General features: G+C 38.7%; 1 protein-coding gene and 2 non-coding genes across 6 annotated transcripts in view; 2 read left to right on the plus strand and 1 right to left on the minus strand.

Annotated features, from left to right (window-relative positions):
* Nucleotides 1-27,871, plus strand: part of MACROD2 (MACRO domain containing 2) — a 2,143,045-nt gene that overhangs the window by 1,041,983 nt on the left and 1,073,191 nt on the right. The window lies entirely within an intron of this gene.
* Nucleotides 22,067-22,173, minus strand: LOC112633833. Its single transcript, XR_003121602.1, has one exon. It is a non-coding gene; the product is annotated as a U6 spliceosomal RNA (small nuclear RNA).
* Nucleotides 23,379-23,485, plus strand: LOC112633837. Its single transcript, XR_003121606.1, has one exon. It is a non-coding gene; the product is annotated as a U6 spliceosomal RNA (small nuclear RNA).

Consider the following 27,871-nt stretch of genomic DNA (forward strand, 5'->3'; position numbering starts at 1 on the left):
TCACACAAAGCCTGTTTGGTGGTCTCTTCACACGGACACGTGAGACAATATCTTCAGTAGGAAGACTCAAAGCCGAACCTATCAAAAGTAATAACCAGACAACTTTTCAAGACACAGACAGTATAATATATGAACATATAGGCCAGGTGCACTCATACCTGCAATCCCAGCACTTTGGGAGGCTGAGGTAGGAGGATGGCTTCAGCCTAGGAGTTTGAGACTAGCCAGACTCTGTGTCTACAAAAAAATAAAGAAATTAGCCAGGCATGGTGGCCCATGCCTGTGGTCCCAGCTACTCAGGAGGCTGAGGTGAGAGGATCGCTTGAGTCCAGGAAGTTGAGGGAGCAGTGAGCCACTGCTCTCCAACCTGGGTGAGAGACCAAGGCTCTATCTCAAAAAAAGAAAAAAGAAAAGATATAAATAGAAACAACAAAAAGTTAAAAAGCAGGAGAATGAAGTTAAAATATAGAGTTTTTATTAGTTTTCTTTTTGCCTTTTTGTTTTTGCAATCCATGTTGTCATCAATCTAAAATAATGAGTTATTTGCAAGTCTCATGGTAACCTCAGATTAAATGTTAAAACACAAAATTGCAATGCAAAGGCATGAACAAAATTTTGTATGCAATATGGGTAGGTTTCAAAAGTATAATCTTGAATGATGAAAAGTTGCAGAATAATGCATTCAGTATGATACAATTTAAAGATATAAAAGCAATATTGTATATTGTTCACAGCTATGTATCTGTACAAACTTTAAACAATTGGCTGAAGGGATGCATACTAAATTCATCATTGCAGTTACTCTTGGAAAGTGAAATTTGACTGGGAACCAAGAGGACTTAATTTTATCTGTAATGGCTTCTTTCAAATGAAAAAATAAAAGGCTTAAAGCCTTGAAGGACAAATATCAACTGAATTCATGATGATGATTGGGATAGAAGAATACTTTTCTACACTAGAAATTTTTTTATTTTCCTCAGAAAGCAAAACAAAACCCAAAGAAACAAACAAAAAATCATCTATTATGAATGATTAGGACTGGGTATAAATGGTGTTTGGAATTCTGGTGATGTTCTATAACTTCATCAAGAGGTAGAAACATGGAAATGTTCATTTTGTGAAAGTTCATCCAGCCGTACAAGTTAAGATTGGTCCACTTTGTTGTACGTGTATTATACTTTGGTGGAAATTTCTGGAGCAAATATGGCAAAATAAGAAAATTTGGCATAGTTTGGCATAAAACTTGACACACAGAGATTATGCTTTTCTATAAGCTTGTGATATTTTACTAACTTGAAAAGAGATAGTTCATTAATAAAAATATTTTGATTTATGCTGTATTTTGATTGCAAACTATGTACTGCAAAACAATCTCATTCCTTGCTTCTTCTGTACCATACCATGATTTTCACTTCATCAGACCTTAGCAAAAGCTGTTGGGGAATGAGAAGACATGAATGGTTTGGTAAAGCTGTTGATTATGAAATCCTCTGCACCTATAATCTCAAGAATAATGGTGGGGTTCTAGACAGAGAAGGTTAGAATGAAAGCAGGTAGGAAGTCTCAACAGTAATAGAAAATGACTGTTTGGGAAGGGCAAGGACCCAGAACCCTCCTAGTACTGCAGCTGTCAGTGAGCAAATGTTCATTTGATAAGCTACCAGATCACCTCTCAAAATGCTTCTGTCCAAGGGCAGTCCACTCAACACTCAATTACTGAGGGACTGAGTATACAGGCCTTCAATTTTCTCCTTTCTTTTGTGAACCACTATCCAAGGGATAAAAGGATAGTAGCACAGCACCCTGCTCTGTCATGATTATTGTTTACCTCTGGCTAAGAGGCGTCATCTCTCCAGCTTTCCTCTAAAACTTCAGGGTCAAATGGTCAAATCCCATGATCAAACTCCAGGTGTTTAACTGTTGAATTTAAAATGTACTTATAATGTATCATTATTATTATTATTATTTTGTCATTGGTTTGCAAGTACACTGCAATATGCTTTGTCTATTTTCAGTTTGACTAAATTTGAAAACGAAAGTGTAAAAATCTAAACTGTAGGCTTTCTAGGGGGGTTTACTTTTTGAGGAGTGATGATGAGGTCTAAAACATGTTACCTTGTTTTTTCTTTTTTAAAAAAATGTTTATTTCCATAGGTTTTTTGGGAACAGGTGCTATTTGGTTACAAGAGTAAGTTCTTTAGTGGTGATTGGTGAGGTTTTGGTACACCCATCACCCAAGCAGTATACACTCAACACAATTTATAGTCTTTTATCCCTCACCCCGTCCCACCCTTTCCCCCAAGTCCCCACTGTCCATTGTATTATTCTTATGCTTTTGCATCCTCATAGCTTAGCATGCGTGCACACAGACACACACACACACACATATATACACACACCACAGTTCCTTTATCCACTCGTTGATTGATTGGCATTTGGGCTGGTTCCGTATTTTTGCAGTTGTGAACTGTGCTGCTATAAACATGCATGCACAACTGTCTTTTTCATATTATGACTTCTTTTCCTCTGGGTAAATACCCAGTAGTGGGATTGCTGGATCAAATGGTAGATCTACTTTTAGTCCTTTAAGGAATCTCTGTACTGTTTTCCACAGTGGTTGTTCTAGTTTACATTCCCACCAGCAGTGTAGACATGTTCCCTTTTCACCATATCCATGCCAACATCTAGTATTTTTTTATTTTTTTGTTTATGGCCATTCTTGCATAAGTAAAGTGGTATCACATTGTGGCTGTGATTTGCATTTCCCTTTTAATTAGTGATGTTGAGCATTCTTCATATCTTTGTTAGCCATTTGTATCTTCTTTTGAGAATTGTCTATTCATGTCCTTAGCTCACTTTTTGATGGGATTGTTTGTTTTTTTCCTGTAGAACATGTTCCCTTATTGATTGGTTTTCACTTTCTTATGATCAATGACCATATCATTATCAACAAGAATTTACTTAATACTTGGTGCCTACTCAGCCTGATATTAAACACAGGATGGGGAAAAAGCTAGTTTTAATGTAGGTGCAGACTCAAATACCTACAGGGACCAGTGAGGTTACCTAAATGAGCAAAGTGGTCAGAGTGTAAGAAAAACAGGCAAGAAACCGCCATGATAAATGGAACTGTATTTGCCTCTGTGCCCTGAAGACAAATGGGAGTAGTGTTAAACTGGAAACTTCTGAATCACACAGGCTCCACTCCACTTCCAGCTGATTGTAGCCATACAGGAATTTGGGCCCACTGTTGTCAAATCTTGATTTTTCAAGAGAAACATGGAATATCTCTCCTTTAAAAAATATGAATTTTTTCCGTTTCGGAACCAATCCAATTAGAAAGTGACACACACTGTACAGACACACACTGTATGATGTGTGTTTGTTACTGTCTAATTGGATTAATTTTGTTACTTTCTAATTTGATTGGTTTTGCTAACAGTAATTTTCTATTACTGTTGAGACTTCTTACTTGCTATCGATCTAAACTTCTCTGTCCAGAACCCCACCATTATTATTGAGATCATAGGTACACAGGATTTCATAATCAACAGCATTTACCAGACCATTCATGTCTTCTGTATGGGCCAAATAAAATGCTTCTAAGGGCTGTTTTTGGCATGGTCCTGTGAACCTCAGCTTTCCAATGTAGTCAGGGGAAATAAGATACACAATTTATGTAAAAAGGGTATGAAACAACAGTAAGTGCTACATGCATTTATCTTTTTATTCATTCAAACAATAGCATTTATTAAGAGCCTTCTAGCTTACTTGCCCTGTGTGAGTTCCTAGGGTTACAAAAATGAACAAAATTATTTTGTATTGTCAAGCGGCCTGGTCTGGGAAAAGAAACGTATCATTAGATTTGTTATTAAACAGATCATAAGAATCTAATAATAGTAAAGACAATTAGTATGGTAGAATTTCAAAGTATGGAGACTTTGGAAACTGTCTTTGCATAAATTATATCATTGAGAAAAACTGTATCCCACAGTAAGCTGAGCTAACCCACTCCCTATCTTGCCTTTCCCTTAGTTATTCCTGGGCCTTTGGGCGAAGCTAATTTTGGAAGACATTTGGGCTATAGTTTAAATGAAAATAGGCCTTGCCCCCAAACTCAAACACTTTTATAAAGCTAATGGAAGGCTACAGGCTGGAGAGAGGAGGGAAGCCTGGGTCCTGCTAAGGCATAGCCATAAATGATTGTCAGCCACTATTCCAGAGGTTATAAAACATGCAACTTCCCCAATTACTCCTGTAATAACATCACTATTGTAGAACCTAAGATTGGCCTTTTGAGATATCTTTTCAGGTTTTTTTGCATGTCTGACACCCATGGCTCCACCTGGACCTGCCGATCCCACCCCTGTGGCCCCACCCAGAAGGTATTCAGCCTGTAGGTGGACAGCTTTGACCTCCTGTGATTTCATCTCCACCCCAACCAATCAGCAGCAAGCACCATTACCTGGCCAACACCACTTCCCTCAAACTGCCTTTAAAAAAGGCCTAACCTAGGAACTTTGGACAAGAATGGTTTGAGTACTAACTCTCTCTCCCACGTGGTGTGGCTTTCCTCTTGTCTATTAAACTCTTTCAACTACCATGCTAAAGTCTTTCTTTATGCAGCGGGCAGTTACACTTTGCTGACATTTTTCTTAAGATCATGGGAAATAATTAGCTTTTCTTTAAATTGTATAAATATATCCCGTCTATCTGGTCTACACTTTAACCAGGTCAACAGAAGCAGAAACAAGTCGTAAAAGTACCTTACAGTCAACTTCCAAAGGAAGTATTGTCATAGAAGTGTGAGATTTCCTGGGAGCTCTTATTATTAACCAATAGTTTTAACACCCTTTTACAGCATATCTTCAATTATACTAAGTATACAGGGCTATTTATTTTAAATGGGTGTACTACCAGGTAACTATTTATTTATCAATACACATACAAACACATACATTAATTTACATAGTATTTTATCTCTTTTGCCACTAAAGACATTCTTACTTCAGCCACAAGTTAAATAACAACAATGGCCACTTTTTTTTTTTTTTTTCACTTACAAACTGTGGTTCAGATGGAAAGAAGGCACTTAAGTGAATAAGCTGTTTTTAATTCTAGAACTCTTTGGTTGAGATAAAAATGGAAACTACGTGCTCTGGAAAAGCTGAGTAAATTCAAACTGTTTACTGTTAAATGCAACTTATTTATCAATTTAGGCAGTAAAGGTCTGAACACTCAAATTCTGTGAATGTCCTTATAAGCATTCACTTTGATGTGTAAAACTTTGTAGACTTGAAGGAGGGATTGTTTGACTTCCATATACTTCCAAATATTCCCTTCAGGCAGTTTCCTACAAAGTTAGAATATTGTGGCGAGTAAGGAGGAAATTAAGGATTGCTCTCTGAAAGTTATTTTGTCTTTCTACGTGGAACAATATATTCATTAGTGATAACAATCTAGATACGAATGATGTAATGAAGTATCGGTTGAACTAATGAGATGGGAAGCCACAAAGACCTATTGACTGTTTTGCTAAATAAAATCACCACCTTCAAACATAAAAACAATTGTTGAAAAAGCTTCTGTCAAAAATAAACCCTTCAGTATTTTATGACAAGTATTATTGACAGAATAGAAGAGACTGAAATTTCCTATCACTGTGGTTGGCTTTAAAGAATACAACTTTTAACACATCTTTCATCACTGTAATAATATGGTAATGATTAAATTCCCCTTAAAAAGCCCAAGGCATCTGTTTGTTTCGTGGAAACTTCCAAGTGTGTTCTGTACAGACTTGTTCAAGTGGGAGTTCATAAATGCAAGAGCAGTAAACTTCAGCTTATCTAACATGGCCAAGGAATGGTATGTTCTACTTGATCAAATATTCTTGTTGTTGGAGAGCTGTTTCACATAGCACATATTTTAATTTTCAAAGAGTAACCTTTGGTTAGCATTAAAGCAGCACTCACATAGCCTCTAGTTTGCTTTGATGCAGTAATAAAAGCTCAACTCCTTTATCCCCCACAATGCAGTTCTTCTATCTTCAGGTGCTTTCCAGGCTTTGGCCAGAATTTACCCATGGACCCCTCCTGTTATGGTTCTCAAACTGCGAATTCTGAGATTCACTGAGAGTCATCCAAGCTCTCAGTGAATCTCAGAATTTTTGCTCTGCCTCAAACCAGCCTACCAAGCCTTTATTACTTACGTGTGACTGGCTGGCCCCTTGTGGAATCAGTTTGAGCTTCAGTCTTTTAGTTGATAATTGTGTAAACATACTAACTATCCTTGAATCATGTTTGATTGAAAGAGCTGATGTTGCCTCTTAAGATTTAATTAAAATAAATGATTTGGAATCATATAATGATATAAACTTTTGTAATACGGAAACCTTATATATCGTCTCTAGCCTAAATTCTTTATTATAAACACAGTAGTTGTATTCTTGAGTGCCTTTTGTATTCTGGGCACTATACTAGTTGCTTTACAGAAGTTATCTCCAGGACTCATTAAAAAGACACAAAGAATGTGTTATATGTATGTACGGTGGAATATTATGCAGCCTTAAGAAGAGGGAAATCCTGGAGGATATTATGCTAAGTGAAATAAGCCAGACAAAGAAAGATAAATACATGACTTCACTTTAATGTGGAATCTAAAAAAGCTGAATTCATACAAACAGACAATAGAAAGGTGGTTATGGGGTTGGGGTGGGGGAGTGGGGAGATGTTGGTCAAAGGGTACAAACTTGTAATTATAAAATGAGTGAGTCCTGGAGATCTAATGTATAGCATGGTGACTGTAGTTAGTAAATTATATACTTAAAATTTGCTAAGCGAAGTCCCACCACAAAAAAAGGTAACTATCTGAGGTGATGCATATGCTAGTTAGCTTTATTGTGGTAATCATTTCACCATGTATATGCATATCAAAATATCATGCTGTATACCTTGCATATATATAGTTTTTATTTATCAGTATAAATAAATAAATAATACAAACTGAAAAAAATACAAATAAAGCAAAACAAAACTGTAAGATAATTTTAACTTTAAAGATAAATTTAACTGTAAGATAAATTTAATAGAAGCTTTGGAAATTACTACTCTATGAGAGCATCAGCAGAGGAGCAGGTCTTCCATTCTTCCCGTGCAATGTCTGCCGCTGGGTCACTGCACACTGCTCTCGGGCTGGCTGCCTACTCTTCAGAAAGTCTGGGTACTTCACTCCCACCAATTGAGAAGTGTGCTTATTAAGATCCAGTTTGCTCTCAAACCTGTTTGTGTCAATTGACATTGAATAATTTCAACATAATGTGAACAAAAAGAGCATTTTTTTAAAAATGAGAAGTCTAAGGTTTTGCAAAATTTTGATAAAAGCCAATTGCTTTAAAAAAAATACTGTCAAAGTAGGTTTGTTGAGACCCCTGTAGAGGACTGGGGGAAACCATAAAAACCCAGGAGAGGCCGGGCATGGTGGCTCACGCCTGTAATCCCAGCACTTTGGGAGGCTGAGGCAGGTGGATCACGAGGTCAGGAGATCGAGACCGTCCTGGCTAACGTGGTGAAACCCCGTCTCTACTAAAAATACAAAAAATTATCTGGGCGTGGTGGCCAGTGCCTGTAGTCCCACCTACTGGGGAGGCTGAGGCAGGAGAATGGTGTGAACCCCGCAGGCAGAGCTTGCAGTGAGCTCTGTCTCCCAGCCTGGGCGACAGAGCAAGACTCTGTCTCAAAAACAAACAAAAAACAAACAAAAACAAGCCCAAGAGAATTCTCACATTGTCTTGTAGACTCTCTTGTTCAATTTTAGAGATAATGGAAATTGTAATAATGCATCATGAATGAGGTTAGTATGAGAATGAGAGCTTGGAACTCTAACTGGTGGACTATGTCACTCAGGGTTCAGGTGCAGGAAACAGAAACCGCTTTAGGTATTTTAAGTTAAAGGGATTGAATATAGGCAATTAAGTCCTGAGGATATAGAATTTTAAAAAAGGGCAGGAGGCTGAGGCTCTTTTCTGGCCTGCCAGGAATGACTCCCAGAACAGTACTCTGGAATTGGGCCACCAGGGTTGCTGCCACCTCCTTGTGATCATGACAGTAGAGGATCAGCGGGCCTCTACCTCCAATGCCACCTGTGCCTTTTAATACTCTCAGGAACACTGCTTCAGGAAACCCCAATAACTCCGGGGCCAGGCTTGCCCATCCAAAACAGCCAAGAATTTCTGTCCTCCATTCATCTTCTTTATGCAGACCAGGAGAAACCTGATTTGCATTCCGAATCCTAACTCCAAAGAAACCTGGGATCTGGAGGGTTTTGCTGTTCATCCTCTGTAGTACGTGAAAGCGCAGTAGAAGAGGTGTGGGATTGAGGCTGAGTATCAAACTCCCTATCAAATCCCCCTAGAAAAGAACTGACTTTCTTTCTATGAAAATAAATTGGTGAATTAATGTGCTAATAGTTCTTTATTAAAATAAAACATTTGATATGTAGCCTATTTTATTGCCCAATTATAAGATTATTTAAAATCTTATAGAATTATTAAGATGGCCAGGCTTAGTGGGTCACACCTGCAATCCCAGCACTTTAGGAGGCCAAGGCAGGAGGATTGCTTGAACCCAGGAGTTTGAGACCTGCTTGGGCAACATAGGGAGACTCTGTCTTATGGATGCTCTCTCCAGATAAGGTCACATTCTGAGGAACTGAAGGTTAGGACTTCCACATACCTTGAATTTTTTTATTATTATTTTTGTAACATAGAGTGTTGCAGATAAGGCATTTCAGCAGGTATTTTTTGCATGCAGACTGTGTACAACACTTTGTGTGGGATGTTTATCGGGCAGAAGAAGGAAGAGGAAAGCGAAGATGACCTAATCATGGTGCAGGTTCTTGAGAAACTTAAAGCCTACTGAGAAAGATGGATGCACACGCAGATAACCGTAATACTAGGTAGAAATAATTTAAGTATGAAAGGCTCTTTGGTGCTGAGAAGGACTGTTTCCTCCTTACATAAGAGGGAGAATCAACATGAACCAGAGACATGTAGCTTACGTAGTAAAATGCATGTACTTAAAGTGGATGGTATGACATGACTGAAGCCAGTTTATTTGTTCATTTATTGTTTAAAATAAACTATGTTTATTATCACCTTATTAAAGAAGTACCTATTACTTTGCATCATGGTTGGATGGATTTTTTTTCCTTTTCTTTTTCCTTTTCTGTGGGGTTAGTGGAGGAGGAGTTGGGAAGCTTGAGTAAAAGCCTTATTCTGCCAGAAAATGTAGCAGTTATATGTAATTGGCTGTCTGTACTCAGAGAAACGGGAGAACCTGTGGGGTTCAGCATGGTGGGCCTTGATTAAACAATGATCATATATGAGGCAGTTGGATCCTGCTGCAAATGCTGGTTGCACAGCTTCAGACAAAAGGAGGTTCTTTGTCACAGGAAAAAACCAGCAATTGTACCCCATTTCTGCATCCTGGTCTATTTATGATGGGTGTCCACCCAGGCCACTGGGGACAGCCTAGGTCACACTGATTTTGGGTCTCCAAACACTCCACCGGGACTAGTTTTAAAATATGCCCCTTCAGTTGATCCCTCCCCAAAGAAACCTAAAACATATAGAATTCTTGGCAAACTCTGTCATCATGACATTATATAAGATTTATAAAGCCCTCCCGAAGATTGCTGTGGGATTATGGAAGCTCCTTGGGTGCCTTCCAGCCCCTCTCATCAACTTTTCACACTATGGAGGAGATAAGGGAAGGAGACTCATCATCACCCCAGGTGTATGTCTTCTCACACTTGCTCTTCTGGACTCAGAGGACAGAGGTCTGATTATACGAATTATTCATTATTACCCAAAATTTCTATAAAGAGCACGTTTTGTTTATCTAAGCAAAACTATAGCATGAGACCAAATATCGCCGTTGGGTTTTTGTTGTAATTACGCTACATGTTTCCCCCTGATTTTTAGAAATTTAGCTTTTGAAATAGAAGATAAACTAAAGAAAACTTCTTCCCACTTAATTTTTTCCCATATTGTTTCTCAGCCTTTGAAACACAGAGGTCTCTCCCCACCTCCCAATTTTTTTAATTTTTTACACTGAATACATTGTTTCAGCTTAGTTATGGATTGTTTTCTGAAATGTATCTCCTGACTTCCAACTAAATTTCAACATAGAAGCAAGTGCTTTTATTCTTTCTTCTTTCCCAGATATATAAAGTATCTAGTTCTTGTGTTATTGGCAAGATTATGTTTCCTTTGTTTTCTTAACCTCAACTTCATAAAAACAGCTCACTTCATGCTTTTACTCCAAGATTGGAGAGTTCAAACATTTATAAATCCAAAAACAACATGTTGCCCTACAGAAATTCACCACTTGAATCTGAGCAGTGTTGCGGGGTATGCCATCATGATAGGCAGCAATGGCAAAAGCAAAGGTAAAAAGAAGAAAAATAGTTTTTTGAAATGTGCACTTTGAATTATTTGTCAGACTAAATAAATAGCATTACCCTATCTTCCCTACCTTATGCAGAACCACATTTTAGAAAATCAGCACCAGCCAAAAGTGTAATGCACCATGCCACCATTTAGGTAGTTACACATTATTTGAAGATATTCCTTAAAATGCCTGCTAAGCCACTTTTATCTCTTCTGCTATAGCAGAGGCACGGAACAGTAGAAAGCAACTAAATAGCTTCGTGTTATTCTTTACTTGAAAAATGAATTACAGTCCCAAGATCATTATAGCCATGGTATTCGCTCCTAAAACAAATGTAGAGTTCAGGTCATTTAATTTTATGGTTATAGATAAATGCAGCCACATGAGAACAAATAACTTAAACAGTGATTAGCATTAAGTCTACTTGTGTCAACACAAGATTTGAGGACAGAATGAATCTTCTATTTATTTTCTGGGCGTTTCTTAAAACCATGTTTGTTCCTATTAATCCATGAAATATCCATTAGTTCATATACCCGCCATTTTTTATATTTGTAGCTTAGCAACACAAAGACAACAAAAATGTAGTAATAATAATAAACCAGCAAGTAAATTAACTTAGTGTTGTTTGCTTTGTTTTGTTTTGAAATGAGCATCAGTGAACCTAGTACTATATCTGCCAATGCCTTGCTCGTATCAGGAGCTCTTAGAAAAAGTTCACACCTAACAGCACTATGAGTTGGAAATGCCTATTTTAGATGTGTTTCTCCCATGTTTTTCCTCCAAAATCACTCAGTGAACCTGGCTTTACTTGTCTTATTTTGGAGTGACATCCTCAAAGCATGCTGAGGACTGCAGCTACCAAATATAAAGCTGGAAAGGAGTGATGCTGCCTGATGCTAGTGACAAGTGGTTCCTTGTGTGGCAGACAGATCCAAGATGGATTCATGTTCAAGCCAAGCCCTTTCCCCTCCACTCTCTCACGAGGGGTGACAGAGAAGTATGTGTGGCTTGTCCATAGACCTCCTGACCCTTCTGCCACCTTTGAGTTGACACCGCTTTCTGATCTGAGACAGTTTGTCATTTAGGGTCAGTAGTTTTGCCATTCAGTGAAGTCGTGCAATGGATTTCCTCTGTGGTGGGAGGAAAAGCAGGCAAGAGAGAGGGAAAGGGACAGGGATTGAGGTGGGATAGGGAGGGGAGAGAGAGAGAGAGAGAGAGAGAGAGAGAGAGAGAGAATCTCTTTTACTAAATGTCATCTTTGCCTTTTTAATTGGTATTTTTAGATCATAATAACTTTCCTATGTTAATAGCTAAACCCTGTCCTTACTATCCATTCAGTGTCTATTATATGCTCATACCTGTGAGGCTCAGTGATGGGAAATGACACAGTACTCTTTGTTCCCCCAAGTTCTTTTTGCCATTTTTCCTGGCCATGGTCTCATCAAAGCATTTGGAAAATGTGCAGCTGTGGTCTTCCAGGAGGGGACAGATACTGTATTAATCGAGTCAGTACCTGTTGTCTCCACTCTTTCATGACTTAACCCTTCCCCTCTCTCTCCATCCAGCTATGTGGTTTGTGTTGAATTAACTGTCCTTGCTGCAGGATGAGGCCCTAATGTGTTTAAGCTAATCACGATTTCCTAACCCTTGGGTCATGGTGTTTGGCTCAGGGTTGGTCATGTGTTTTTAGCAAGGCAGTCTCAGGGCTTTTTGCAGCCTTTCCAACTCTGGCCTCTACCTCTTGTTATAAATGAAGATGCATTGAGCACCGTGTGCTCTTGGCACTCATGTTATGACCAGAGGACAACAACATCAGGCAGATACAGCAGAAGTCAGAGAGGGGAGATGCAAACAAATAGGGTGTTTTGGTAGTTCCCTGTAGCCCATGCTACCGCTGGATGTTTCAGTTATATGTGATAGTAGATTCCTTTCATTAAAGGCTGTTTGATGGGTTTTTCTTATTTGTCACCCAGATAAACCTGAAAGAGTCACAAAAACCTGAATGAATTTCAAAATACTTTGTCATTAATTCTTAACTGGGTGGTGGGAGCTAAACAAGGAAAACACCAATTATGGCAAACCGTCGTGAACAGTGAAAGTTTGACACTAACAATAATGCATAAGACCTGAAAGGTAAGACCACTGAAGTTTTGCATCAGATCAGCCAGGTTTCTCCCTTTCTCTGAACTGAAGAAAAATAGTCTACATCATGGCTGTTTGTTTTAACATAAAAAGTGTGAGGAAATGAACATCCAGCCTTAAGCTACAGTAAACAGCTCATTCAAGCAAATTACCTAGAACAAAAGAAACACCTCTGACATAATGTGGGGGTCCAAACGCGAAAATAACAGGACACTCAGCAAAGTCCCAGTACCCCTGTAACAAGAGCCTGGTAGTTCTAATAGCATTTGGAGCCGATGGGAAGGAGTACTTTTAAAATGTGATACAGTTGGTGCTGACGTCTCTTTACCCTTGATTTTTCTTCTCCCTCCTGAATAGGAAAGCAGAGCTAGCTCTGTCATATTGAGCCAGTTGGTAATAGGCTCTGCCAGGCGTGGAAGAGATAAAAGCCACCACCTGCCTCACCCACGCTCCCCCTACCCCATTTCCCGGTCTCCAGTTGTCTGCACAGCTGCCGACAGCCGGTCATTGTTCCACCCCAGAGCTGCCTGGGAGCTCAGCCGTCCCAGTCTCAGAAGCACAATTGCAGTTTGAATGCAGCTCCTGGGTGGGTTTCCTGTGCACCTTGGCCATGACCCCTTGGAGGGCTATATGCCTGCAAGTTGAGCAGAGTCTGGTCAGACACGGCTTAAGCGCCTGCCATGTGCCAGGGCCTATGAACAGGAGAGCACAAACCAGCGTTACAGAGAGGGAAAAGGGTTTGAGCAAAAACAAGAGAAGAAAAAGTATGTATGACAACATTTGGGGGGCATCTGTTAGTTTTTTGGGTGTCCGGGCTCCACTCATCTTACTTGCTGAGTAGAACCCCTCTTCTCCTCGAGTATTTCTCCCAGGCCTGGCCAGTGAGAGCATTGCATTCCCTCCTGGCAACTGTGATTGGGTCAGAGATGGCAAACGACTTAGCTCAATGAAGCCCCTGAGCCTCATTGCACAGACCTAGCTTTGAGAAATGAGGGAGATTCTCTTCTTTCTTTCTACTTGAGAGGAGAATTTATAAAGAGGAGTAGTCGGAAGTAAGCCTGAAAGAGCATTTTGTGGCCAATATATTCCTGCTTGCTGGGCATGGTAGACACTGTGATAAGCAACTCAGAACCACCCCCAACTTTGGAATAAAGGACTTGTTCCCCAGCGGCTGAGAGTGAGACTGGTAGACAGTCCTCAACTGTCAGGCCCCTTTGAGGATTGCCTCAACTGAAGACAGCCATCGTGTGCAAGGCCATGCCACCTTTTTGGCGTAATCCACATCCAATGACTGATCAAAGTAGGGGTGTAGAGACTTGACCTTTTTGCTGCAATTCAGGACAACTCTGGAAGGTCAACCCATCTTCAGCATTCCTTCCATGGCCAACTGAAACTTCCCTTGAGGTTGCATTGCAGCTCCCTCTGCCCAATCCTGCTTCTGTCCTCTCCCTTCTATGGCAGTGGATCCCAAGAGGCCTCCCTAATAAAGCTCCTGCAGGGTAACCTGCCTTCCAGGGAGCCCAACCTACAACACCAAGAAAAATTGCTTGTATTTTTTCCTAGCGGTGGAGCTTAGTGACTGAAGTGAAGCATGATCACTCTGAGCAGAAGGATGGCAATAAACTGAAGCATGACTTAAGAAGATGATGCAAATCATCACATTCTTCCTGCCTGTAGCTCAGGATCCAAACATCAATGACAGTCATGGCCATGCACCTCTCCTTTTAGGCCATATGGCATTCAGTGTGCAGTTGACTATTCAACAAATTGACCACTTGTTTTGGTTTTATGCAGGCACAGTCTGAAAGTCATAGTTCTGCTGTGAACATCAAATACCTTTTAATGATGCTTGACATGAAAACCACCATATAGTCTTACATTTCCCCCTGGTTGTCTGATGTGCAGCATCTTTTAAAGAAAGTTTATGGCAGTTACCTTTATAATGGCATAACTCTTACTAAGTTTAAAATGAAAATGTTATCACAAGTGGCGTTTCCCATCCCATTTCAAATGTAGAGCACGGCGAGAATTCTCAGGAAATTAAAATATTGTCTTTAAAGCCCTGCTTTTATGGTGATGTGAAGGAAATTGCAGCACACTAGCATTTATCCAACTATCAAGATTTTTTATAGTCTAAAATATTTGCCAACTTCTTCCCCATGTGAAATCTATTATATGCAATGATTAAAAACAAACATCATGTGCACTATATGTTGGAGATGCTTTTAATAACTTGGAGTCAGAGTAAATGATCACCAGGACTCAGAGTTAACACAGGTTGAAAGGATACCCTTAAAATCATGACAGTGGCCTTGTATTAAGCTTGTGGTTTACATGCTTTTCTCCGTACTGACTCGCTAAAATACACAGGCGTTCCTCCAGTGAATTGTGTGTGAGTGTATATGTGCATTGCATATTCACACATTCCATATTGCTTCTGAAACATAATTGTATGTAAATGATTGTAAAAAGCAGAAATCTAAGCTACCTCAGTACTGTTATATAATCCGTAACAGATTTGCCAGCCCAAAAGCCTAATTCTATCGTAAGATCTAAATTCATACATTTTATAGAATATATGATATTGATGTGGTCCATAAATAGTTTTTGATGAGATTCCACCTTATACAAACCCAGTTTTTATTGTACTCTTTTGTAATAATTTTGTATAATGTTAGTCTCTTCAAAAGCGAGACCAGCACCTATTCGTTTTTAAGTCCCACTACATAGCACCGTATGACATGTTGCGGTGCTACTTGAATCTTTTTAGAATGGATCAGGATTTCAGGATGTCCCAAAAATCTTAGAAGCTGTAATAATCTCAACAGTATAAACACTAATACTTGTAACATTATTATATAAATGTTTAATAATGCAAACTTCTTTTACAGTAATTTAGTTTTTGAACTTTTAATATTTTTTTATTTTAGATTTTTTTTTGTTTTATTTAACATTTGGCATCTTCAGAGGAACTGCAACCAAACTTTAAATTACAGATTTATTATTCAAGAGTCACAGAATTCTATGACTATACAAGAAACTTACTAATTGAACTTTCAAATCATAGTTTCATAGGTTTTTACATAACCTTTATATATCTAAAGTTATTAATGCTTAAAACTGTACTGTGACTTTTGAGCACTCTAAAAGTCTGGTTGTTAATTTTTTTTCTACATTTTTAATTTCCTATCTATATGTTTCTTTTTTTTTTTGATAGTGCCCCCAGCACACAATTTTCCCAGTAATCACAAGCATGCAAAATATAATTTCCTTGCCAGTTCATGTTCCATACACTCTAATTGTGAAAACCACTGTATTTAGTGACAACTTTAATCTTCAGTACTTGGAAGAAGGCAACATGGGTTAAGATTACGAAAGAGGACATAATTACTGAGTTCTAGGTATCTTCATGTTTTTAAAACAAAGGTTCTGGAACTGATGTTCATGAAACAGGTCAGCCCCTCACTGAACCAGTTCTGTTGTGTTGATACATTTCTTGTTAGAAGTATGGCAGGAAGCAAAGCAAAATGCTTATAGAAAAACATGTGCTTTAGCAGCAAGATGGTTATTTGAGCATATAGTTTTCCTCTTGGGTGTCCTTGAATAGGCCTATGTTGAGTTGAAGGGAGCCAAGATCATAAACCAGACATAAAGAGCTCTAAGCACAGGTTTAAAAAACAGAAGCTTCTTGGAACCATGTTCTATTTGGCAGAAACAAACCCTGACTCAGCCTTTTCATGTTTGCACGTTAAGTACACTGAATTCTCTGCCTCATCCAAGGTGTGGATCTTTCTTGAAAAACCTCTAGTTGAAGTCTTTTCCTTTATGTCTGCAAGAATTAAAGGTCACAGGCTCTTGTTTCTAGACAAGGACAGTTCACTTTCTGGGTGTTAATGAAAATCCTTCTCTCTTGAATACTTCCTGAGAATACTTAGAGTATTGTAACAGTCATGAAAAGAAATGATGAAAATACAATCACATGTTATGGGTGGAGGGCAGCAGGGTGTGGTGTGTAACTTCTCCGTCTAGATGACCCTTCAAAGTCCCTTATTTCTTTCTGTAACTGTCCTGGGCTTCAGACTGCTGACTGTCCTTTCCTGTTCTGAGCTGCTACAGTCAATCCTGATATGGTTTGGATGTTTGTCCCCTCCAAATCTCATGTAGAAATGTGATCACAGTGTGAGAAGTGGGGCCCAGTGGGAGGTATTTGGGACACTGGGACAGATCCCTCTAGATGGCTTGGTACCCTCCGTACAGTAATGAGTGAGTTCTTGCTCTATTCCTTCACACAAGAGTTGGTTGTTTAAAAGAGCCTGGCACTTACTGCCTCTCTCTCTCTCGCTTCCTGTCTTGTCATGTGTATTAGTTTGTTTTCATGCTGCTGATAAAGACATACCCAAAACTGGGAACAAAGAAAGGTTTAATTGGACTTACAGTTCCACATGGCTGGGGAGGCCTCAGAATCATGTTGGGAGGCAAAAGGCACTTCTTACATGGTGGTGGCAAGGGAAAATGAGGAAGAAGCAAAAGCAGAAACCTCTCATAAACCTATCAGATCTTGTGAGACTTATTCACTATCACAAGAATAGCATGGGAAAGACCAGCCCCCATGATTCAATTATCTCCTCCTGGGTCCCTCCCACAACACGTGGGAATTTTAGGAGATACAATTCAAGTTGAGATTCTGGTGGGGTCACAGCCAAACCATATCATGTTGCCCCTGGCCCCTCCAAATCTCATGTCCTCACATTTCAAAACCAATCATGCCTTCCTAGCAGTCCTCCAAAGTCTTAGCTCATTTCAGCAGTAACCCAAAAGTTCACAGTCCAAATTCTCATCTGAGACAAGGGAAGTCCTTTCTGCCTATGGGCCTGTAAAATCAGAAGCAATGTAGTTACTTCTTAGATTCAATGGGGGTACAGGTATTGGATAAATATAGTCATTCCAAATGGAAGAAATCGGCCAAAACAAAGGGGTTAAAGGGCCCCAGGCAAGTCTGAAATCCAGCGGGGCTGTCAAATCTTAAAACTCCAAAATGATCTCCTTTGACTCCATATCTCACATCTAGGTAATGCTGATACAAGAGGTGGATTCCCAAAGCCTCGGACAGCTCCGCCCCTGTGGCTTTGCAGGGTACAGCCTTCTTCGTGGCTGCTTTCACGGGCTGGCATTGAGTGTCTGTGGCTTTTCCAGGCACACAGTGCAAGCTGTCAGTGGATCTGCCATTCTGGAGTCTGGAGGACGGTGGCCCTCTTCCCACAGCTCCACTAGGTGGTACTTCAGTAGGGACTCTGTGTGGGGGCTCCAACCCCATATTTCCCTTCTGCACTGCCATAGCAGAGATTCTCCATGAGGGCACCACCCCTGCAGCAAACTTATTCCTGGGCATCCAGGCATTTCCGTACATCTTCTGAAATCGAGGAGGAGGTGTCCCAAACCTCAATTCTTGACTTCTGTGCACCTGCAGGCTCAACACCATGTGGAAGCTGCCAAAGCTTGGGGCTTACACCCTCTGAAGCCACAGCCCAAGCTTTATGTTGGCCTCTTTCAGCCATGGCTGGAGCAGCTGGGACACAGGGCACCAAGTCCCTAAGTTGCACACAGCCTGGGGACCGTGGACTCAGTGCATGAAATCACTTTTTCCTCCTGAACCTCTGGGCCTGTGATGGGAGGGGCTGCTGGGAAGTTCTCTGACATGGCCTGGAGACATTTTCCTAGTGGTCTTGAGAAATAATATTAGGCTTCTTACTACCTATGTAAATATCTGCAACCGCCTTGAATTACTCCCCAGAAAATGGCTTTTCCTTTTCTATCATATAGTCAGGCTGCAACTTTTCCCAAACTTTTGTGCTCTGCTTCCCTTATAAAACTGAATGCCTTTTATAGCACTCAAGTTACCTCTTGAATGCTTTGCTGCTTAGAAATTTCTCCTGCCAGATACCCTAAATTATCTCTAAAGTTCAGAGTTCCACAAATCTTTAGGGTAGGGGCAAAATGCCACCAGACTCTTTGCTAAAACATAGCAAGAGTCACCTTTGCTCTAGGTCCCAATAAGTTCCTCATCTCCATCTGAGATTACCTCAGCCTGAATTTTATTATCCATATTGCTCTCAGCATTTTGGGCAAAGTCATTCAATGAGTCTCTAGGAAGTTCCAAACTTTCCCATATTTTCCTGTCTTCTTCTGAGCCCTCCAAACTGTTCCAACCTCTGCCTGCTATCCAGTTCCAAAGTTGCTTCCACATCTTTGAGTATCTTTGCAACTCCACTGTACTGGTACCAATTTACTAGATTAGTCAGGGTTCTCTTAGAGGGACAGAATTAATAGGATATATATCATATATATGTGTATGAAAGGGATATATCTATATATATATATATAGAGAGAGAGAGAGCTTTAAGCACAGGTTTAGAATATATATATTCTATTCTTGTGATAGTTTGCTAAGAATGATGGTTTCCAGCTGCATCCATGTCCCTACAAAGGACACAAACTCATCGTTTTTTATGGCTGCATAGTATTCCATGGTGTATATGTGCCACATTTTCTTAATCCAGTCTGTCACTGATGGACATTTGGGTTGATTCCAAGTCTTTGCTATTGTGAATAGTGCCGCAATAAACAAACGTGTGCATGTGTCTTTATAGCAGCATGATTTATAATCCTTTGGGTATATCCCCAGTAATGGGATGGCTGGGTCATATGGTACATCTAGTTCTAGATCCTTGAGGAATCACCATACTGTTTTCTGCATGTTCTCACTCATAGGTGGGAACTGAACAATGAGATCACTTGGACTCGGGAAGGGGAACATCACACACCGGGGCCTATCATGGGGAGGGGGGAGGGGGGAGGGATTGCACTGGGAGTTATACCTGATGTAAATGACGAGTTGATGGGTGCTGACGAGTTGATGGGTGCAGCACAGCAACATGGCACAAGTATACATATGTAGCAAACCTGCACGTTATGCACATGTACCCTAGAACTTTAAGTATAATAGTAATAAAAAATTAAAAAAAATTAAAAAAAAGAATATATATATTCTAAAGGGCTAGACCCATCTCTCCTTTTCACGTTTTTCTGCCTGCTTTATATTCGCTGGAAGCTGATTAGATGGTGCCCACCAGATTAAGGGTGGATCTGCCTTCCCCAGCCCACTGACTCAAATGTTCATCTCTTTTGGCAACACCCACACAGACACACCCAGGATTAATACTTTGCATCCCTCAATTCAATCAAGTTGACGCTCAGTATTAACCGTCATACCATGTGATGTGCCTGTTCCTCCTTTGCTTTCTACCATGAGTAAAAGCTTCCCGAGGCCTCCCTTGAAGCTGAGCAGATGCTGGTGTCATGCTTGTACAGCCTGCAGAATTATTGCCTAAATTTACCTGTTTTCTTTATAAATTACCCAGTCTCAAGTATTCTTTATAGTAACACAGAACAGTCGAATATAGATGCCTTGCTGGGTTTGCTCTCCTTTAAGCCAGGAGGTGTAATGGGACTATTATTCTAGTTTTCCCTTCTGCCTTTGAACAGACACACACACACACACACACACACACACACAACACACACAGAGTTTTCTTAGAAATAAGAAAGGAAGAAAATATTTAATTCTCATTAGGACCTAAAACTTTACAACTACACAAAGTTATGAGCTTCTATTGTGTAAGAACGTTGTATCATTCAGTCATTGAAATAACCCCTTTTATAAGTCAAAAACAAGCCAAAACAAAATTTAAAACCCCCAAATGCAAAGAGGATGAGCAGTTGTTTGTAGTCCAGAAGCTGGTGGGTGGCAGGTTTGTCTAACTGCAAAGCTTTTTTCCACTACACCCCTGCTGGCCCATATGAGAAGCGGAGAGATTATGACAAACAACAATAAATAGAGATGTCTATATTTACCAAAGCCTGGAAAAGCTGGTACCACTTATGGCCTCCTTTTCTAGACTCTTGACTTAACAGACAGCTTTCCTTCTTTAATGCCCAAGGGTGGAGTTCTTTAAACCTTTTCATTACTTCATAGTCCAGATCATACTAACTGTGCCTTCTAGAACATAATGATACAGTTAGATGAGGGCATATTACAAATAAAAGAAAAAATGAAGGGGAGAAGAAAAACAAAGTTAGAGACCATTTGACTATTCTTGAATAGGATTGACAAACACTTTCTGTAAAGGGCCAAGAATAAGTATTTTAGTTTTTGTTCACCAAGAGGTAAAATTGAGGATATTGTGTAGGTACTGATTAGCAAGAGAGAAAACAAATTTTTACAAACATTTTATTGATGAAATTAAACATAATAATTGAATATAATACTTAAAATATTAACTAGTAAATAAGAAAGAAAATTTATTCTAGTAATGAAAAGGATGAAATCATTTTTGGGTGGGTAACATTTTGCTTAATTGTTGTTCAAAATTAGTTTTCCTGTCATCAAACTGATCATAAGTGTGTATTTATAAAAAGCATTCTTAGCATCTGGGTTATACTGAAAGAGATGGGAGGCTAGATTTGACCTACAGACTATAGTTTGCCTACTTCTGCTTCAAAATCTCATGTGGATATTTACATCTCATGGAATCTAGGAGAAGCCACTACTGTGTTCTCTTGATTTCCCAAGTCCTCACCTGAAAGGTCATCTTAAGGAAGGACTTATCAACATTTTTTCCTGGGATACTTCTATCTATACTTTAAGGATTATGGATAAATGGCTTGAGACACTAGGAGAGAGGAGTTAGAAGCTGTCTCAGTGAAATTTCCATAAGATCTATCTGAAAAAAATTACGTGAGTTTTGAAAATTACTCTATATTGTGATCATATTTGTTTCCTGAAGCCTCTGTCTCAAATAAAACCAAAGTCAAAAGAAGATTCACCATATTGCCAAGTAAAGGAAGCTAATTTGAAAAAGCTACGTATTGTCTGCTATCAACTGCAGTCATGATCCACTTAATAATAGAGAGAGGTCCTGAGAAATGCGTTGTTAGGCAATTTTATCATCATGAGAGCATCACAGAGTGATTTCTGCAAACCTAGATGGTATAGCCTACTACACACCTAGGCTATATTGGTATAGTCTATTTCTCCTAGGTGACAAACTTGTACATGTTACTGTACTGAGTAGTATACGCAAATACAACACAATGCTAAGGATTTGTGTATCTAAACATGTATAAACTTAGAAAATATCCAGTAAAAATACAGTATTATAATCTTATAAGACCACCATTGTCATATATGTAGTCTGATGTTGACGGAAGTGGTGTAATATGGCACATGACTCTATATGACACTCTGGAAAAGGAAAAACTATAGGAGACTGTCTATATACACATATATATGTATACACATATAGTCTTCTATATATACACATATGTATATATGTATTTACATATACATAGGAGACTATATACATATATGTATACATATATGTGTGTGTGTGTGTGTGTATATATATATATGTACTTTTTTCATGGAATGCTTCACAAGTTTCCATGTCATCCCTACACAGGGGCCATGCTAATATTCTCTGTATCATTCCAATTTTAGTATATGTGTTGCCAAAGCAAGCACTACAGACAATAAAAATATCAGAAGTTGCCAGGCATTGGGCAGGCAAAGAGATGGCTAGGTGGAACACATGGCATTTTTAGGGTGGTGAAATATTATGTATGATACTGTAATGGTGAATACATGTCATTATGCTTTTGGCAAAACTCATAGAGCTATGTAACATGAAGAGTGAACCCTAATGTAAACTATTGACTTTAGTTAATAATAGTGTATCAATACTGGTTCAGTAACAAATGTACCACACCAGTGCAAGATGTTAATAATAGAGGAAAGTGAGAAAGAGGGGAGAGGAGTGTATGGGAACTCTCTGTACTTTCTGCTCAATTTTTCTGTAAGCCAAAAATCACTCAAAAAAATCTATCAATTAAGAAAATAAATACATATATTTATGTGCCCATACATCTGCTACTGTGCATGCAAACAAGCAAAGTTAGCAGGAATAACTGTTGCATTATGTGATCCTTTCCAATATTTTTTGTGTCTATTTTATTTATTAGTAAAGAATTACCTCAAATATGGTGAGTGTTTGCAATTATGAAGCTATTATTATTTGTTGCTGTATACGACATTGGTTGTATCCCTATGTTACACAAACATGACAGACATTTTAGCTAATTAACCTATAATTGCAGGTTCCTACCAATGTAGGCAACTGCACATTAAATACCAATTCACAGTCTGAAGTATTGAGGATCTAATGTCAGAGAAGCTCCACTTCCTGGCTTTCTTTTCATTGTTCCTAGTAATATTTTTTGATGTTTTTATTGGTGGTAGACTTTGATTTTGTATCATTAAAGTTGGATAGAACATATTTTATGGAATTTTACTTGAAAGAGACTATTTGAAGCAGAATAGTCTATACAATTTATGAACATGACTTAGAAATCTTATATTCATGTGACAGTCTCATTCACATTTAATCTTTAAATCAGACATTCACGACAGAATTTTAGAGCATTCTTGCACACACTGGTGATATATTCTAAAGAAGACAAGATGACCTGGTTCTCCACAATGACAAGTAAGCAGCAATTAACTCTTCTCATTACATAGCTTTATGAGTTTTGCCAAATGCATAATGACATGTATCTACCATTACAGTGTCATACAGAATAGTCCACTACTACAAAAATGCCATGTGCTGCAGTTAGCCATCTCTTCCTCTGCCCAACGCCTGGCAACTTCTGATATTTACATGGTCTCTAGTGCTTTCTTTGGCAACACATATACTAAAATTGGAATGATGCAGAGAATATTAGCATGGCCCCTGTGCAGGAATGACACAGAAATTTGTGAAGCATTCCATAAAAATATATATATATATAATATATATATATATATTCTCTATAATTTTTTCTTTTGCAGTGTGTCATATAGAGTCATGCGCCATAATTTCTATACCTGTGATGCAGTTACTTTTACAAGACCTTGGAGGATGCGTACTGGCCACATGCCCAGGTCAGGCTTAAGTTCCCTCAGGTACACTCTAGTGTCATGATGCCATCGTTTGCTAAAAAGTGGCACAGAGTATTAAGAAGGCAGCTCTAGAAGGAAAAGCCTTGGGCTAAAGTCCCAAGAGACACTTAGAACCTCTATAACTGGAAATATAAGCTCATTCAAATATTTTTGAGTTTTAAATGGACATTTATGTCTTCAGAAAACTCTGAGAGGATTATTTGGGCCACCATTCATAGATGTCCCCTATGGAGAAAGGTTAGGAGCTATATATATTCCAGCCCTCACTCCTGGCTCTTAGATATGTCTTCCCAGAGAGGGTATGCTTTCCTAATCACGTAGAAGCATCACAGGGTAGGCTAGCATCACCCCGTTGATGATCCATTGTATTAGTCTGTTCTCACACTGCTAATAAAGACATACTCAAGACTGGGCAATTTATAATGGACTCACAGTTCCACATCACTGAGGAGGCCTCACAATCATGGCAGAAGGCAAAGGAGAAGCAAAGGCATGTCTTACATGGCGGCAGGCAAGAGGGCGTGTGCAGGAGAACTCTCCTTTAGAAAACCGTCAGATCTCATGAAACTTACTTACTATCATGAAAACAGCATAGGAAAGACCTGTCCCCATAATTCAGTTACTTCCCATGGGTTCCCTCCTATGACATGTGGGAATTATGGGCACTGCAATTCAAGATGAGATTTGGGTGGGAATACAGCCAAACCATATCACCCAAGGAACACATCAAAAATCACTTCTCACACATTTTCACTGGAGCACACAGGCTGAACTCCATGAACTGTGGTGTCTTCATTGGTCAAATGGGGATAAATGTACTACCACCTTGAAAGCCTCCTGTGAGGATTAACTGATTTAACGTGTGAGTGTTCAATAAGTGTAAGCAGGTCCTATCCTACTCATAGCCTAGAATTTTCACAATGATTAAAGAAGCATGTAAACTGGACCTCATAGGTCCTCAATAGTGGATACCTTTATTACTGATAAAATTTAATTAGATTTATTTCTCCTACCCTACATCATTCTGGTCCAAAGAGCAGTAACTCTGTAGAACTAAGTTTAGTATCAAAAGAGATTTATTGAAAGTATGCCATATTCTAGGCATTAAAAAATACTACTATTCACTACTTAATCCTTAAAGTTTCTCTTTGAGGTTACTATTTTATAGTCTCCATCCAGATGAGAGAATTAAGCAGCTTTAAAATCATGAATTTTAACAGGAAGGACAAGAAGGAAGAAGAAGAGGAGGAGAAGAAGAAAAAAAGAGGAGGAAGAAGAGGAAGGGGAATAGGAAGGAAATTAATATGTATTCTTAGAATAACCTGTTAATCTAAATTAGTTTGGTTTATTTGAGTATATACCTAATTTTTGAGTGATTTGTAGGGTTTCAAATGGTGTCAGCAAGTTATTAGATGTTTAATATAAACATCATAATCAAAAACATTTGTTAAAACATATGGGAATTTTTAAGTGATACTCTATATTGCATTTTATATTCATATTATATTTTTAAAATAAATTTTTAATATTCAAAAACATATTTTTCTCTAAACAAATGAATAATACAAAGTTAACTTCTTTATAATTCTATACCTATCCTGTGGTTACTATAGATTACCACTGACATAAAATTTTTTTTCCGTACTACTATTTAATACAAGAATTGGAACAGACTGTTGAACTAGTTTTAACAGGTTTAGTGTTGTAGATATTTTGCTGAAAAATGATTTCCATCGATCAAGAGATTGCTTTTCCCTCAAGGGAAATGAGCCTCTGTCTAAGGTACCAACCTCCTCATAAATAGAATTTGTAGGGAGTTCTTATTTCCCCCCATGAGGATGGCATGCAGGTTTAAATTACGATTCTTTACCAAAAGAAGATTTCTCATCATTAGCTAAACACAAAACACGCAGAACATGATATTCTGAGTTTTCAAGTGTGGTGACTTTCCCATGTTGGTTTTGTTTGTTTGTTTGTTTGTTTGTTTACAAACTTGGGAATTTTAAGAAAAATATAACTACCTGAAGAGTATTTTTTCACAGTGGGGGTATTATTTTCACAATAAAAAATCCATATTATTCCATCTTAGAAAATTTGAGAATTACATTTTATAATGTTTATTGTATATCAGTTTAAAAATTCTCATTAATGGGAGAGAGAGATTGGATTGTGTTTGTGTGTTCAATGAATCAGTACAAAGTTCCTATATTATCAGCCTAAGTCTTGGGTGGTGTCCACCTCCTTGCTTCAGAAGAGGCAGCTCTGATGGTCTCCTCGAGTTCCTTGACCAGACCTGGAAGCCTGGGCAGTGTCACTTTCCTAAATAGGTCTATTCTCAGGAATTAATTTGCTGCTTAATGTTACAAATAGGAAAAGGAAAAAAAAAAAAAAAAAAAGGGAGTAGGGGAGGGCACAGATGAAAATTCTCTACCTCTCTACCTACTCCTTTCCCAGTCCTCAGAGGCTCCTGATAACACCAGCCAATAGATCTACACTATCATTTCTGATAGTTTTAACAACCCAAATGGGCTGAATTATCTATTCCAAAGATCTGTACAGCAGGGTTTCTCAGTTTCTGCACTATGGACACTTTGGGCTGAATAATTCTTTGGTATGGAGTAGGGAGAGGCTGGGGTGCTGTCCTGTGCATTGTGGGATGTTTAGCGGCATCCCTGGCCTCTACCCACCAGATGCCATTGGCACCTCCCAACCAAAACTGTACGCAGATCTTGCCAAATGTCCTCCTGGGGTAGGGGGAAAAATTCATCCCCCTCAACCCATTGAGAGCCACTCCTTATTTGGTAATGCATTGGTGAGAGGCAGAAAAAGGGAAAGCCTGGATCATGAAGATAAATTCTGTGTTGCAACTGTCTAGTGGGATACGTTTGCATGCTCTGTTTGTATGTTCCTCTGTTATAAGGAATTAGGCCTCACAAGAAGAGTGTGCAACTAAAATATTATTACCTAGCTGACAAAGAATTCATAACTGAAGTTACACTGTGGTAGACTAGTATTTCCTGGACAGTCCTCCAAAGGGGAACATTAATTAGTTCTCTGAAAACAAAAGCTTCCCTGGTCTCTTTCCTCTGAATGTACACGAACATATTAAAACTCCTTGAGTATCCAGTGGTAAATAAAAGGCATTTACCATGGTTTAAGGTTAAACAAAGTTCTTTAAGGAAATAAGATTCTTTTCTAATTCCCATTCAAATGCTTTTGTTTTCAACAATTTGGAAAGTTGATGAATACCATATAAACTATTCCCTCAAAATGTAAGGATTTCTAGCTATTCTCTTATCATAGATTTCCACACTAATTTAACATATTTACACTAGCATCTTGTTACTAGAGCCAGATTTAATTGGGACTCAGAATTTTACTTGAGAATGATGTTCTGTGTTTGTAAATGATATAATAACATTTATTTTTTATTTTTACTGTCTGTTCCTATTCAATAGCTATGAGTAGACTTATGGGCTTAGTTAACTCATATGACTCTTAATCAATGGATCATTTGCCTGCATCCAAATGTGCTTCTGAGTATTTACTTATTTATGTATTTATTTTATTATTATTATTGTTTCTAAATATACCCAGGGAACTCTGCCAATTGCTGAAGGAGCTTTGGAGATATCAATAAAAGAAAATGACCTAGCACCATTGCATGGGCCTGACCAGTAAGAACATTCCAGTACACATTCAGAGCCAAGCTCATCAGCTTGCTAGGGCACTCAGTCTGGGCACTCAGTGTGGCCTACACAGACACTGATGTCTTAGTAGAAATCAGGCTCAGAGTCAAGTGCAGCCCAAAGAGCCAGGGAGAATGTTCTCCTGCAAGTTCATCTTTACATGATAATAACAAGACTTAATTAAAAATTACTGGTATTTTCTCTATTTGTTTCCTAGGCAGAAAGCTCAAATACCGGACTGTCTGGTTCAAAATTGAACACCTGGCAACCCTAATGATTTGGTTTACACAGTGATTTATATTGTGCAGCAGATTCAGAAATGTGGCATCAATGGGGGTAGGAGTGGGGGAACGCAGAAAGATTCAGGAGAAAAAGACCTTTTCTTTCATCTTTACGTGTTTAATTGGGTTAAAAATGTTTCTCAGGAAGAGGAAATGTTTTCACCTATTATTCCATTTTTTTATAGGCCTGTCTATCTGTTTGTCTTATTATGTTTCTGCTTTTGGCCTTCAGTGCTAATTTCCATAGCTTTA

Source organism: Theropithecus gelada, chromosome 10 (genome assembly GCF_003255815.1).
Source record: "Theropithecus gelada isolate Dixy chromosome 10, Tgel_1.0, whole genome shotgun sequence".
Taxonomy (NCBI): domain Eukaryota; kingdom Metazoa; phylum Chordata; class Mammalia; order Primates; family Cercopithecidae; genus Theropithecus; species Theropithecus gelada.